Source organism: Symphalangus syndactylus, chromosome 21, assembly GCF_028878055.3.
Source record: "Symphalangus syndactylus isolate Jambi chromosome 21, NHGRI_mSymSyn1-v2.1_pri, whole genome shotgun sequence".
NCBI lineage: Eukaryota > Metazoa > Chordata > Mammalia > Primates > Hylobatidae > Symphalangus > Symphalangus syndactylus.
This window is the reverse complement of record NC_072443.2, coordinates 31,389,786-31,403,489: the sequence shown is the minus strand read 5'-3', so window position 1 is coordinate 31,403,489 and position 13,704 is coordinate 31,389,786. Positions and strand designations below refer to the sequence as shown.

The 13,704-nt window shown below is 35.5% G+C and overlaps 1 protein-coding gene across 2 annotated transcripts in view; it reads right to left on the bottom strand.

The window, feature by feature from the left end:
* The window catches only part of BBX (BBX high mobility group box domain containing), a 298,279-nt gene that overhangs the window by 280,397 nt on the left and 4,178 nt on the right, over positions 1 to 13,704 (bottom strand). The gene's annotated exons all lie outside the window — the stretch shown is intronic.

The following is a 13,704-nucleotide window of genomic DNA, read 5'->3' as shown; positions in this document are numbered from 1 at the left end:
CCCAGCTACTCGGAAAGGCTGAGGCAGGAGAATGGCGTGAACCTGGGAGGCGGAGCTTGCAGTGAGCCGAGATTGCGCCACTGCGCTCCAGCCTGGGCGACAGAGCGAGACTCCGTCTCAAAAAATAATAATAATAATAATTAAAAAGGAAGTCTCAGTAAAAAAAATTCCTAAAAGAGGAGTGAATACATAAACTACCTTGTTTTATGTATTTATAAATAAATTCAGTACTAATTGTAATAGTATACGTTGGGGTGATCCAGGACATATCCCAACTTTAGTGATGAGGGAAGAAGGAACAGGATAGCAGCATATATGAAATAATTCAATCATAAACTCCACATTCTTGATGGGTAGTATGTTAATAAGAGTACGTTAATAGCAACCTTTAAATAAATATACACATAATGTGATTTGGCAGTTTTGGTCACTAGAGTACCTCTATACAGGCAACACTGCCAGGGCTTAAATTCATTATCTACATATGACATAATTCCAGAATCACTGGCTTTGCTTCATTCGAAGCAGGATTCATTTACAGGCCTCTGATCCTGATGCTGATCCACTCCAGCAGGCTCAGGGCCTCCTATACCCAGTACATAGTATTAGTATAAAACAGAGTAATTTGATTCAACAAAAAATTTATTAGACACCTACCATACTGCATCCTAGGACTCGGGATACAAAGACAAGATCCAGATCTTACGGCTTAAGATGGTCACAATTTCTGCTTTAAGATATGAAGTCACCAAAGCCATTCCTCAGAAATGTTCTTGCTAACACTTTGACCCCCATGGGCTGTATCTTTCTGCCTACCCATAGTTAGCCTATCTCTATATGCTGTACTGCTTTAGTGGAGCTTCTAGAACTTAACTTTTCATGTCTATAAATCTATGGCCTCTGCCAGATCCCTCATGCTGAACTACATAAACACTGTCCAACTAATATATCCTGAATCTCTACTATTTGGCAGGTACTTTTATAGGCATAGGAGATAAAACAGTGAACAAAAATTGTCCCACTTCTTACCAGATCCCCATGCTGAGCTAGACTGTTCTCATCCCTATCAACCAGCCTAATTTTACATACTCATTTAATAGTATCTGTTGAGCTCTTACCATGTCCTAGGTGCTAGAGATAAAGCAGTGAACAAAAGTCCCAGGTCTCATGAAACTTACCTAAACTTTGTGTCACACTGCTCAGTAATGACCAGTGGTCTCCAAAGTGAGATTCTCAAACACCAAAAACATGAACAGGATAGTCCAGTTGGAGTGAGTGACAGGAAAATATTAAATTTTTATTTATATTCAATTTATCTTATCTTTTTCAATTTCTAAGCTATTTATATTTCGACATACACATACTATATTAATAGCCTAGTATATATAATTTATAAAGAAATGTATACATATCAAGGAACACATGCTGAAATTCTTATACTGAGGAGAATAGCATTTTAAAAGTCTGGAAGGTCACTGACTTGGATAATCACACATTTGGGGTGAGTTGTTTGGCCCAGGTGGGGTTAGCCTGGGCCCTCCGCTGGGTCCACTTTCTCTCTGATAGATTAAGTAAGCATTTTGCCAGGATTCCTAGACATCTAGTTATACAACCAAAGCTCGAAGTTCAATTCCATCCCAATTTTCCCTCCCTAATCACCCATCACCCTATACTCACCATCCCTGCAACTCATGGATATTATGGCATGTTTACTTTCTATTTTACATTTGGTATATATATGTCACTACTATACTAGAAATATCCTGAGACCAGAGCTGCTGCCTTTTTATTCTGCAAGCTCCAGAATTCCTAACCCAGCTTTATACATTATGGGTCCTCAATAATTATATGTTGCAAAAAATTAAGATAATTCAATATATTGAACCCAGAATTACCAAACAGTTATGATAAAGGACATTATTATGATAAAGCAACATTATTGCTTTACTAAACATTGTTCTGGACAGGTGCAGTGCCTCACACCTGTAATCTCAGCACTTTGAGAGGCCGAGGAAAGAGGATCACTTGAGCCGAGGAGTTGAAGACCAGCCTGAGCAACATGGTGAGACCCCATCTCCACTAAAAAATAATAAATAATAAAAATTGGCCAGGTGTGGTGGCATGTTCCTGTGGTCCCAGCTTGGAAGCTAAGGCGAGAGGATCACTTGAGTCCAGGAGTTTGAGGCTACACTGAGCTATGATTACACCACTGCACTTTAGCTGGGGCAAGAGAGTAAGACCTCGCCTAAAAAATAAAAATAAAAAAAAAAAGATGATTCCTCTTCACACAATGATTAGTACTGTGTTCCTGTGATCCTTTTCAAAGCTCTATTATGTATACTTTATAGACCATTGATTAGTTAATATAGAGACCTGGGAATATTAAAGCTTCCATCTGTAAAACCAATAGCCACTGCTAACTGAAGATCAATTAAAAATAAATATGAGGCATTCTGAAATTATAGTATATCAAAAAAATATATAGTTCTATTTGAAAAACTAAGTCAAAACTTTTCAGAAAAATATCTATTTAATGAAGAAAAGTACGGATCATCCTAGTTCTTAAGGATATACTAGACTTAAAAGCCATCTAGCTGTTTTTGAAATATATAGATCAGAAATGACCATGTAAGGTCACATTTTTTAAAAATTAAAGAAAAAGAAACAACAACTGATTCATGATCACAGTTCCTTATGCAGTAAACACATCACCATATACGTGAGACCAGGTCCTCAAACGTACAACTCTGTGCTCATGTGTGATCCCATTCCTCAAGACTTTTCAGAAAACTACAAAAAAACTTGTACGAATTTGCATCACTCATGCAGAGATTATCTGTAGAAAATTATTAACATAAAAAAAAAACCTAGTCTTATGACAATCTGAACACGTTCTCTGGGTCTAAGAATGTATTGCACTCAATGAGATAAGAATGCATGTCCACATACAAAACTTAAAAAGAAGTTCTTATTACCATGAAGACTGGCACATAACAAGATCCAAATGATTATGCTTGCATGATGTCAAACAGCCCCAAGACAAAGAATGGAAGAAAGACTCACAGTTACTATTCCATGTGTCTCTGTTTCTCTTTGCTGCTTTAATGTAAACATTGGGGTTATTACTGATATGAGCTTTGAACAAATTCTTCCCAGGTCAGCTTCTTCTTTATGATTTCACATATGAATGTATTTGTTATTAAAGTACACTGGCATCTGGAACACTGAGCACAATATTTCAGAAACAAAGTTTTAATCTAAACTGGGCTGATGTCCAGAAGTGACCAGTCAAATAAGGGCCACAAATTAAACTGAGTTAAAACACATACATTCTGAGGTATAACAAACACAAAAATCATGAATGAAAGACCAGACCTAGATCACTATGCATAAAAGAGAAGACGGACCAAACTCATCGGTGTTCTCCAGGCCATGGCTTACTAAACCACGAGAGAAAACACAACTGTAAGCACAGGTTGAAGACATCCTGGAAAACCTAAAAACTGCTTGATGGAAACTTTGAGAATAATTTGTAGTCTATTAGTCCTCAAGATAGGAAAACACATTTTCCCCTTTTTGGAATCCCATGTTGGGCTAGAACGCTTATTAATATACTCCCAATTAGTATAATTTATTTAACTAAAACTATCAGCTACAGTAGTTTGTAATATTTTTATTGGCATATGTTTGGACCCCTGTACATCTAGCTCAAACTTACTATCTATTAAGTGCGCTTTTAACATTATTTGGTATATGTAGAATGCTCTTTCAGATGTTATATAGCTGAACAATTCTCTTTGGTTCAATCAATCATGTTGTCTTTACATATGGTGACATTAATAGCAATAAATAAAATGGAAGTCCAAAACACTTGACTGAAATATAATTTTAATATAAGTTAAATCTTTATCCAAAAAATGTCAGTGGCCTTTTAAAATACCAGAAGCCAAAAGGATGAACTATTTAAATAAAAATGAAATTATTGTTAGAAGTCTGATTTTTAAAAATTCACTATAATGCTTAGGCCAAATTAGTTCTACAAACTTAATGGGCAAACACAGGGCCACAGTAAGAAACTCATCCCATATTTCAAGGTCTAGCTCCTATGCTGGAACTGGCCAGTTTTTCAGATATTTACTCAGCACTATTTCATACCATATCTATTAAAACAATTAGCACAGATTAATTTATATGATAGATATTTACATTGACTAGCCTTTTCCAGCCAGTAGAACATGTTTGCTTTGTGGACAAGGTTTGTTCCATATTCATCTTTATATCTCCGAAGTCTAGGTCAAGCACCAACATTCTGTAGGCACTCAATCGATGAATGTTGAAAAAACTGGTATAGTGTCTGCTACCCTAGCCTCACCAACACTTGACCTAATTACTTAATTTGGAAAATGTTCTTCGAATATCACCCAAGAAAACAAGCAGAAAGAAAGGTGTCAAATGACATAAAGTTTAAACTTATTTCAGTTTACCAACCAATGTGAATGGTGTTTTTTGGGGGGCGGGGAATGAAACACAACAAACAAAAGACCAGCACCTTCGGAAAACCATTGTTCAGCTAAAACAATGCAAGAAGAGCACACTCTTAGTAAGATCATCATCCACAAAAGCTACTTTGCTAAAATAGACAGACACCCTATTTCCATGTTTCATGGATCAGGGAAAAAGAAAAGCCAGTTAAAAAAAAAAGACAAACTTTTAATCTTCCATATCTGAATTAGGATCTGACTTTGCTGAATTTGCAAAGATAAAAGATTTTAATTTCAGATGAATAGGGCTCTTAGTACCAAAAAGCAAATGTTATGCTGTATTTTCGAAATGTTTCACTACTCGTATACAAAAGTGTAATTTATGAAATCTCTTCCACTTAGCACAGCAGAAATAAGTTCCTCAGGTAAAATTAAAAGCACCCTTAAATCACTTCCTAAACTGATGAATCAGAACTGCTGACTGACCCTATATCTGATTCATGTTTGATCAGGCACTCGAAGGCCATGAATCTGCTTATTAATTTTTCCACTAACATGGAACTGCCTTTCAAAGCAAATGTCAAACATTTTATAACATTATGCATGTTATACTGTTAATTTCTTAGTAAAATATATTCACTGATTAAGTATTTAAAAGTACAAAGTACAGGCTGGGCGTGGTGGCTCATGCCTATAATCCCAGCATTTTCGGAGGCTGAGGCAGGTGGATCACTTGAGGCCAGGAGTTGAAGACCTGCCTGGCCAACATGGCAAAACCTTGTCTCTCCTAAAAATAGTAATACAAAAAGTAGACGGGCGTGGTGACCCGCACCTGTAATCTCAGCTACTTGGGATGCCGAGGCACAAGAATCGCTTGAACCCAGAAGGCAGAGGTTGCAGTGAGCAGAGATTGTGCCACTGCACTCCAGCCTGGGCGACAGAGTGAGACTCTGACTCAAAAAAAGAAAAAAAAAAAAGGACCAGAGCACAAATGATATAGAATATTCAGCTAGGAAAACTCAACTTCTCATGAAAGAACAAATAATTTCTACTGATATACCAGAGGAGTTCATAAATACTAAAAATAACAGCTGCCATAGACATTTCTATACTAGATATACCAACTAGAAAGAAAGCTGACTAAACATCAATTATATACTAAGTTTATAAACAAAGGCTTAGTCTTTGACAATGATCTTACAGATGAAAATTTACAAGCCCCAGGTCAGAGACTTTTTCACGTAACTTTCCTTACAAGTGATAAAGTACAGAGTTTCAACCTTATTACTTGAAAATGAAGACTTCTCTTCTAGGAGAAAAAAAAATTGGGGAGAATTCTTGGCTAAAAGTTATCCCAAACCTTTCATTTTTAACTTCTTGGAATGTGGCCCTAATGGCAGGTAAATAGAGAAAAAGCCTCAGGACATTGTGGCACTGCAGACAGGCAGTCTAAGCCTGGCATGATCACTTACCAGCTGTGTGACCTCAGACAAGTTATTCAACCTAAGATTTAGTTTCCTTGTCATTAAAATCAAGTATTTATCATCAGAAAGTTGTTGTGAAAAATAAAGTAATAAAAACAAAACTGGGCCTCATAAGGCAGCCCTTAGTCCAGGCTATCTTTCTCCCTTCCTCCAGTGTAAAATACTCTTTGGGAAACTTCTAAAAACTGCATTCAACTTTCCTGAAGTTTAAATGAAACTGTGTAGTCATTCTATCAACCTAAAATTGAAAACGTTTGGATAAGCAGTTTATTTCCATTATTTCTTAAAAACAACAGGTGCCTTTATTTCACAGAGCCCTGCTAAAGGTTCCTTATAATCCCTTCCTAACTGACACTTTCATATGTATGGATGTGTATAAGTCTCAAGCTCATTTATCAGCAATTTTTTATATAGACAGTGATAAATACCAAAAGGACTCAAAAACTACAAATCGATCTTTAAACTCAAACAAAGGTGTTTTAAAAAAGGAAAGCTCAACTCCTTATTCCCATTCTAAAATATTTCTATGCAGTATCACAGATGCACATTACCAAATATAATAGACTGGGAGAGAAAAAAAGAGATGAGAGAGAGGAAGAAGAAGAGAAGGAGGGAGGCAAAGGAAGGAAGGGAAACCTGGGAGGGAAGAAAGAAAATGATAATTTCAGTAACTCAAAAGATAATCAAAGTCTGACAGCTGGATGTAAAGAATTATTTTCTCATTTTGTTCCATGCTCCACCACATTCCCTCTGCAGTCCATGAGAACTCTACACTTGGGTGAGTTTTGAGAGGTGCACCAAAAGCTGAAAAACAAGTCGGCATTTTTAATATTAGAAGAATCAGCATTGCTAATAAGACTCCCTCTGAATTAATCTGTGGCTTTCCTACACCAAGGAATGTAGTCATGTAAATAAATAATGAAAGTCCTATCAATAAACAATTCCTTAGCATTAACAGTTCCAGTCTATATCAAATGAAGACTGACTTAAGTCTTACCATAACAAATCAGATAAAGCTATTACTTTATTCCTAGAGTGCCATATAGACTCCTCCCCATGACATATTTTTCATTTTTCTAAAGTAGTTTTATAGGAAATTAAAAGGCAAGATCCGAACATTTCATAATTAATTATTGAAAATAACGGTATCTAGAACCTCTATAAACAATATAACCTGAAAACGTTCTCACCTGAGAACAGACTAAATTACAGAAAACACTTTCTATTTTTATTTTCCTGATAGATGGGAAAAAAAATGTGCAGGTAGCAGTATAATAAAGGAAATACAACCTCTAATAACAATAAACCATTAATGAAAGTAGCCTGAATTTTGTTCAACATTACATAAGAAACATTTTTCAACATGGTAGAGGTTTCAAATGTTATGCTGATTTTAGTGTGTGTCTGTTTAATAAAACTAAAAACAACAACAAAGGAATCATCACGTCAAAATGGAATATAAGAGGTTCAATGAAATGTGAACTAACCAGGTTCTGCATGGTTTTAAGCTTTCCTTACCCAGAAGCCTTTAACTTGGCTCAACTTTTATGGTACAAATGATGTCAATGACTACCATTTTGCTTACCTGACTTTATATCCTTATGCCTTACACCTGTACATTTGGAGCCACAGGGTTTCAGCAGACAGTTTGATTGAGGTAATATATAATGTTAAAAAATCTTTCATCATTTGTTAGCTGGCAAGGAACTTAAATTGTTCAATGATCAGTGATCAAAGTTAGCAAAATAATTTTTCATTGGGTTAAGTGGTTAGGAACATCAGAGAATTTCACTCTACCAACCAAGGAAGTTAATGCAATAGGATCACATCCCTTATTTAAAACCCTTAGGTCCTGATATGCTTCAGGATCAGATTTTTGTGGGGTTTAAAAAGGCAAAATGGTACCTATAGCACATATTATATAACATTCCTAGCTAGATCTAGGATAATACCTCACAATTAATCAATATTATTATTTCCAGCAAAATATGTGAATATTCTAAGCAGGCTTGAAAACTACTTTAAACAATCCCATGACAGTCTGGATTAGGTTTTGCTACCAAATGAGTTTTGATGCCACACTTTTGAAGGAAACAAAAAACTTTTAGTTTTTCAGAGCTTTTTAGATAAAAGATTGTGAATCTATTTCCAATACTACTACATCAAAATCCAAAGGCATTTTCAAAATACATAGAGCTTATTAATTTACCGGAGATCAAAAGTGTATGGCAAATTAAAATTTAGCAAAGTGGGAAGATGTTCCTGGCAAATATAACCTTAAAAATTAGGAAATGCCAAAGTCACTTAATTTTGATTTATTCAAACAAATTTAGTGATTGTTGAGACTACTTAAATTTTTGTGTCAATGTGTATTTGAGTACGACAGTACCGTTTGAAAACCCTGATACCTGTAGTCTTCTGTACTTTCTGTACATTTCTCTAGCTTTTGGTTTTCACATTGTTTGAGATTTCAGGGATTTAATGTATTCCCCATTTATCTTCTCCTTAGCTTTCCCCTCTTTTCAAGTGCCTATTTTGTGCAATGTAATTTGTTAAGCACTACATATGTAACACTTCTCAATCTCCATGCCTTGACACAAGGATGAGTTTTAATTGTTTGTGAGGAGTGCCCCAATTAGAACAATTAAAGTACAATTTACAATATTCCATGTGTATATTAAGTATATTCAAAGTTTTCATTATAACACCATTCTCGCTTGCAATTTGATACGCCTTTCTCGACTTTTTTTAAAAAAGGAGTGGCTTTATCACACTGTGAACTACCTATAAAACTCACAGCATAATTTATCTGTCTGTTAACCAGGGGGAAATCATAATGTCCCATATGTAAACATTGGTCACGTGTTTTTGTTTTGTTTTTTTTTTTTTTTTTTTTTTTTTGAGACAGGACCTTGCTCTTTCACCCAGGCTGGAGTGCGGTGGCATGATCACAGCTCACTGCAGCCTCGACCATGTGGGCTCAAGTGATCCTCCCGCCTCAGCCTCCGAGTAGCTGGGACTACAGGCACACACCACCACCCTCAGCTAATTTGTTTTTATTTTCAGTAGAGGCAAGGTTTCACTATGTTGCCCAGGCTAGTCTTAAACTCCTAAGCTCAAGCAATCCTCCTTCCTCAGTCTCCCACAGGGCTGGGATTACACGTGTCTTGATGGAAGAAAGTTTGAGAACTGATACTCTAAGACATTCTAATATCTGTAAGTCACCAAGAGAGAATGTCCTGTGCTGACAAGGGAGAACTACCTTGAAATATGAAAAGAGCTGTTCTCTCATCCCATACTCTACTTTTTTAAAGAGGTGGGAAAATCATTCCCCAAACCTGAAGGAGCACTGTACTTTACTGTGGCATGCCTCAGCTGTGCTTGGCTTTTCTCCTTCTCGTTACTCTTATTATTTCCTTCCCTAACAAATTACTTGTCCGGCACCTCATGTCTAGTTAAAAACATACCAATGTTTCATGATAACTAGAGGTGAGAATCACTTTAGAGAAAAAAAAAAAAAAACTAGAAGGCTTTCAGAAATTTCAAACAGTGGAGGATAGGGTGAGATGAGATGTAATTACAAAAACAGAGACTATATATTGAGCGCTAACTGTGAATAAGGTCCTACATTCATTACTGTCTTATGTAATCCCCATATTATTGCACGGTAAATATTACCATACCCATTGCGCACATATGAGAATGAAAGTTTAAGGGATGTGAGGTAACATGCTCAGAGTCCCGCAACTAATAAGCAATAGAGGCAGCAGGAGTGGAACCTAGAGCTCTTTGGTGGTACGGCCTCTGTTCCTTGTACTACAGCTTCTACTACAGGAGCACCTACAGACAGTGATGAGGACATTCTCAGTATTGCAAACATGCTGACTGAAATGCAGCCAAAGAATGGTGAAGATGCAAGACACCTCATAAGTCAATGAACTTCAGCCCCACATTCAGAACATGACTCCCATCCAATCTTAGGCCATCTGTCCTTCGCATCAAGGTTTCTCAAAGTCAGTTGGAGGACCACCTACTTGCTTTAGAATCACCTGCTATATGTGCTAAAATCTAAATTCCATGGCCCCACCCCAGAAACACTGAATGAGAATATCAAAGAATGAGGCCTAGACACCTCCATTTCTAAGAAGGCAAGCAGGCACTCTAGGCCAGTGTTTTTCAAACTATAAGTCATGAAATCAATTTGGTAGATAATACCTAGTATTTTTTGTTTAATAAAATGGCTTGAAACAGATTGGATTTATAAAGACTAGTTAGGAATAGAAAATATCAGAGGGCACTGCACTTTGTCCTGTTTCAGGAAACTTCTTTCGGTTCTTTTATGTGGATTGGGATGTTAAAGGTATTTTTTATAATACACCTCAGTCAAAAGTATTTGAGAAATACAGCTGTTTTGAATAATTTTTATCCCCATTCTTATTTCTCCTCTAAAGTAGGTTATTGGCCTTTTATTTAATTATTCCTATTACAAAAAATGCAACCTTGTATGTTCCTTTTAGGAGTTCAGTTATTCCGTTCCAGGAGTTTGTTTTATTCCCTGAACTTTTTATCCGAGGACCATGTTTAACCATTGGTTTAATTATTTAATCAACATTTTAAAATATTTTTAATTTTTTAAGATTTCATAAAATCCAATTCATTCTCAATAATTGTTACTTTGTATTTTCTGTTTTGTTTTGTTTTGGAGACAGAGTCTTGCTCTGTTCCCCAGGCTGGAGTGCTGTGGTGCAATCTCAGCTCATTGCAACCTCCAGGTTCAAGGGATTCTCCTGCCTCAGCCTCCCAAGTAGCTGGGATTACAGGTGCCCGCCAACACACCTGACTAATTTTTGTATTTTTAGTAAAGACAAGGTTTCACCATGTTGGCCAGGCTGGTCTCAAACTTCTGACCTCAGGTGATCCATTTGCCTCCGCCTCCCAAAGTGCTGGGATTACAGGTGTGAGCCACCAAACAAACCTAGCCTGTTACTTTGCATTTTATACAAACCTTCTGATTATCTGAAGTTATTTCACTACCTAGATTCTCGAACTTACATATTTTAACTTATTAAGTTTACATTTTGGTACATTTGGTAATATCAATGCTTCAGGGTCTACAATTAATCTTTTAAGTCTTTCATTCTCTCATCTTCTATTCATATATACTTTTAGATGAAATTCTTTACTGGCTTGCTTCTTTTGCATTCTCTCACATAATTGGCACTTATTTCAATTCTTACCTGTTTCCTTGAAAGGAAAAAAAAATGAAAACAATCCCCATTAATACATGAGGATTTTCTGGGTATATCTGTACAGTTTTAAAATGATGTACTGGCATTTCAAGGAAATATAATTGCCTTCTAAAGGATAATATCACATATGAACATTGAGCGCAGTTGTAATCAAAAAGTGCTTTCCACAGGTATGACTTAAAATACAGAAATATCGACAATTAGACACAGTATGTGATGAGTACCCTTGAGGTAGTACAACACCCAGTGACTGAATGACAGTCACAGAATCTTCAAGCTGGAAGAGCCTCCATTCAGTCTCAGTCTTTCTCTTTACCTATTCCCTTCATAGCAGTGTTGCTCAGTGTACTAAGAACTGCCTGCATCTGATTTCCCTGGGACACATGATAAAAACAAAGCAGTAAGATTACAATGTCTTTAGTAAAGTTGAGTTTGTTTTCATTTCATAGAGACAAGAAGGAATCTGACAAAAAATACAGGAGAGATACCACTCAGGCCCATTTCAAAATGTACCCTCAGTGGTGAAATGTTAAACAATGAGATGGACTTCAAGGTACAAGTTCAAGAAAAGCATCTTCCTCTTAAGTTAAGCACCTGCTTAAGGTTAAATCTTAAAGCACAGGTATGCTACGTTGGTGGTAATGACATATGTTAAAATTAATGCCTATATTTAGTAATTTGGAGCATTTGATGTAACAATTGTAAACATTTATATACTTTTGTAAGACACTAATAATAATTTCAGGGACTTCCTGTAGTACAGCAAAAAGGCACATCTGTAATGGAACTGTTTTCAAAAAGAGTTTTTTTTTAGTAGTATAGAGTTGTGAAGCCTTTATTATTTCTATTAAAGATTTCTAATATAAAAGTAATTGAAATTCATGACAAGATCTACTTAAAAATATACCCCTTGCTTTTACCCATGTTCTTTATGAAATGTAAGAAAACATATACTGTTATTAGGCTGACTAATGACTAATAATTAAAAATTGCCTGTAATTTTACTGAAAAGTATGGTTTTATAAATACTTTAGCTACTGAGTTAGACTTTCATGAGTTGCACAACATCTTCAGACCTATTTATTTTTACAACATACAGAAAACTTTTCAACTATGTAGTTACTTACAGCACAGGCCAATCGTAATCATATGTGCATCCCCATTTTCATTCAAAGATATGTTCTAAATTCAATGTCTACATGAATCTGTTTTAATGGATTAGGTATAAAAATCAGATCTATAAGGTCAAAGGTCAAAGGTGCTATATATACCATTTTCAAAATATGTTCAAAGCACGGCTATCTCAAAAACTCATATGCCTTGAACAAAAAAATGGATACAAAGATCAAGATACATTTTCTTAATGTTTCAAAAATTGCAAATTTTAAAAAACATCTATGTCTCTAGAGAAAGATTTTTCCTAAAACTGCCAGAGTACCTCCAAAGAGGTAACACTAGGAAACAATATAGATGAGCCACCTTTTCAATAGCTAGAATTAAATGTGAAATGCAAATTAGGGCTTCAGTTTCAGAACCTAACAGAGACATGCAGAATAATAAAATGGGAAGTTTGAAAACACTTGGAAATGGAGAAACAAAAACTTCTTTAAATTCTTATTTTGATAAGTAAGCCTCAAATCTAATAGATACATTTTAGATGCCAATAACTGGCAATTCATTGTCAAAATGACTTTTTTTAGATCACTATTACAAGATTTACACTATCAGAACTACTTCACTGACTTCAAAGTCCAAGGCTGTTCTTGAAAATATTGTTTTAATGAAGCAGTCACTTGATATCTCAAAGAAATACAAGAACTTATCAGACTTTTATTCTCAACATTACTAACCTCTCACATTAATTTCTGAATTGGTCAAATACATTTCCATGGGGAAGGAATATTAAAAGTTTGTTGCAATGAACAAAATAATGTGCCTAACAGTATAAATGTGGTGTTCTTTAGTAATCAGGAATGCATTTTGAATACTCTTGCCAAAAATGAAACTTTTCAAACAAGCTTTAAAAAAAACTCAAAGACAATGAAATCCATGTATTTTAGTGTGCACTAAATTCACCTTATAGAACCTTCTCATTTTGACCACTCCCATTAGCCTGCTATGTATGTGACGTATTCTGAGCTCTCTCATTGAACAAACCACCTAATTATCAGCAGTAATGCAATATTTATATTCCATAAAAAATGTTCGATGCAAAACATATACAGATTATCTAAAGTTCTCTAGATTGTCTACATGTTCAATGCAAAACTTATACAGAGATTATCTAAAGTCTTCAAAACACGAAAGTATATTTTGTTACCAGATGGACACTACCAGAAAGGTCTAGTCCTCTAACTCTATACTAAGACAACAGTTTTATACTCTTAATACAAAGACAATAATTTTGTTAATGTACACATTACGTCAGCAATCCAGGAAACACCACGGATGAGGTCTCTAAATTTTCTTTCACAGAAAAGTAAGTTCAAG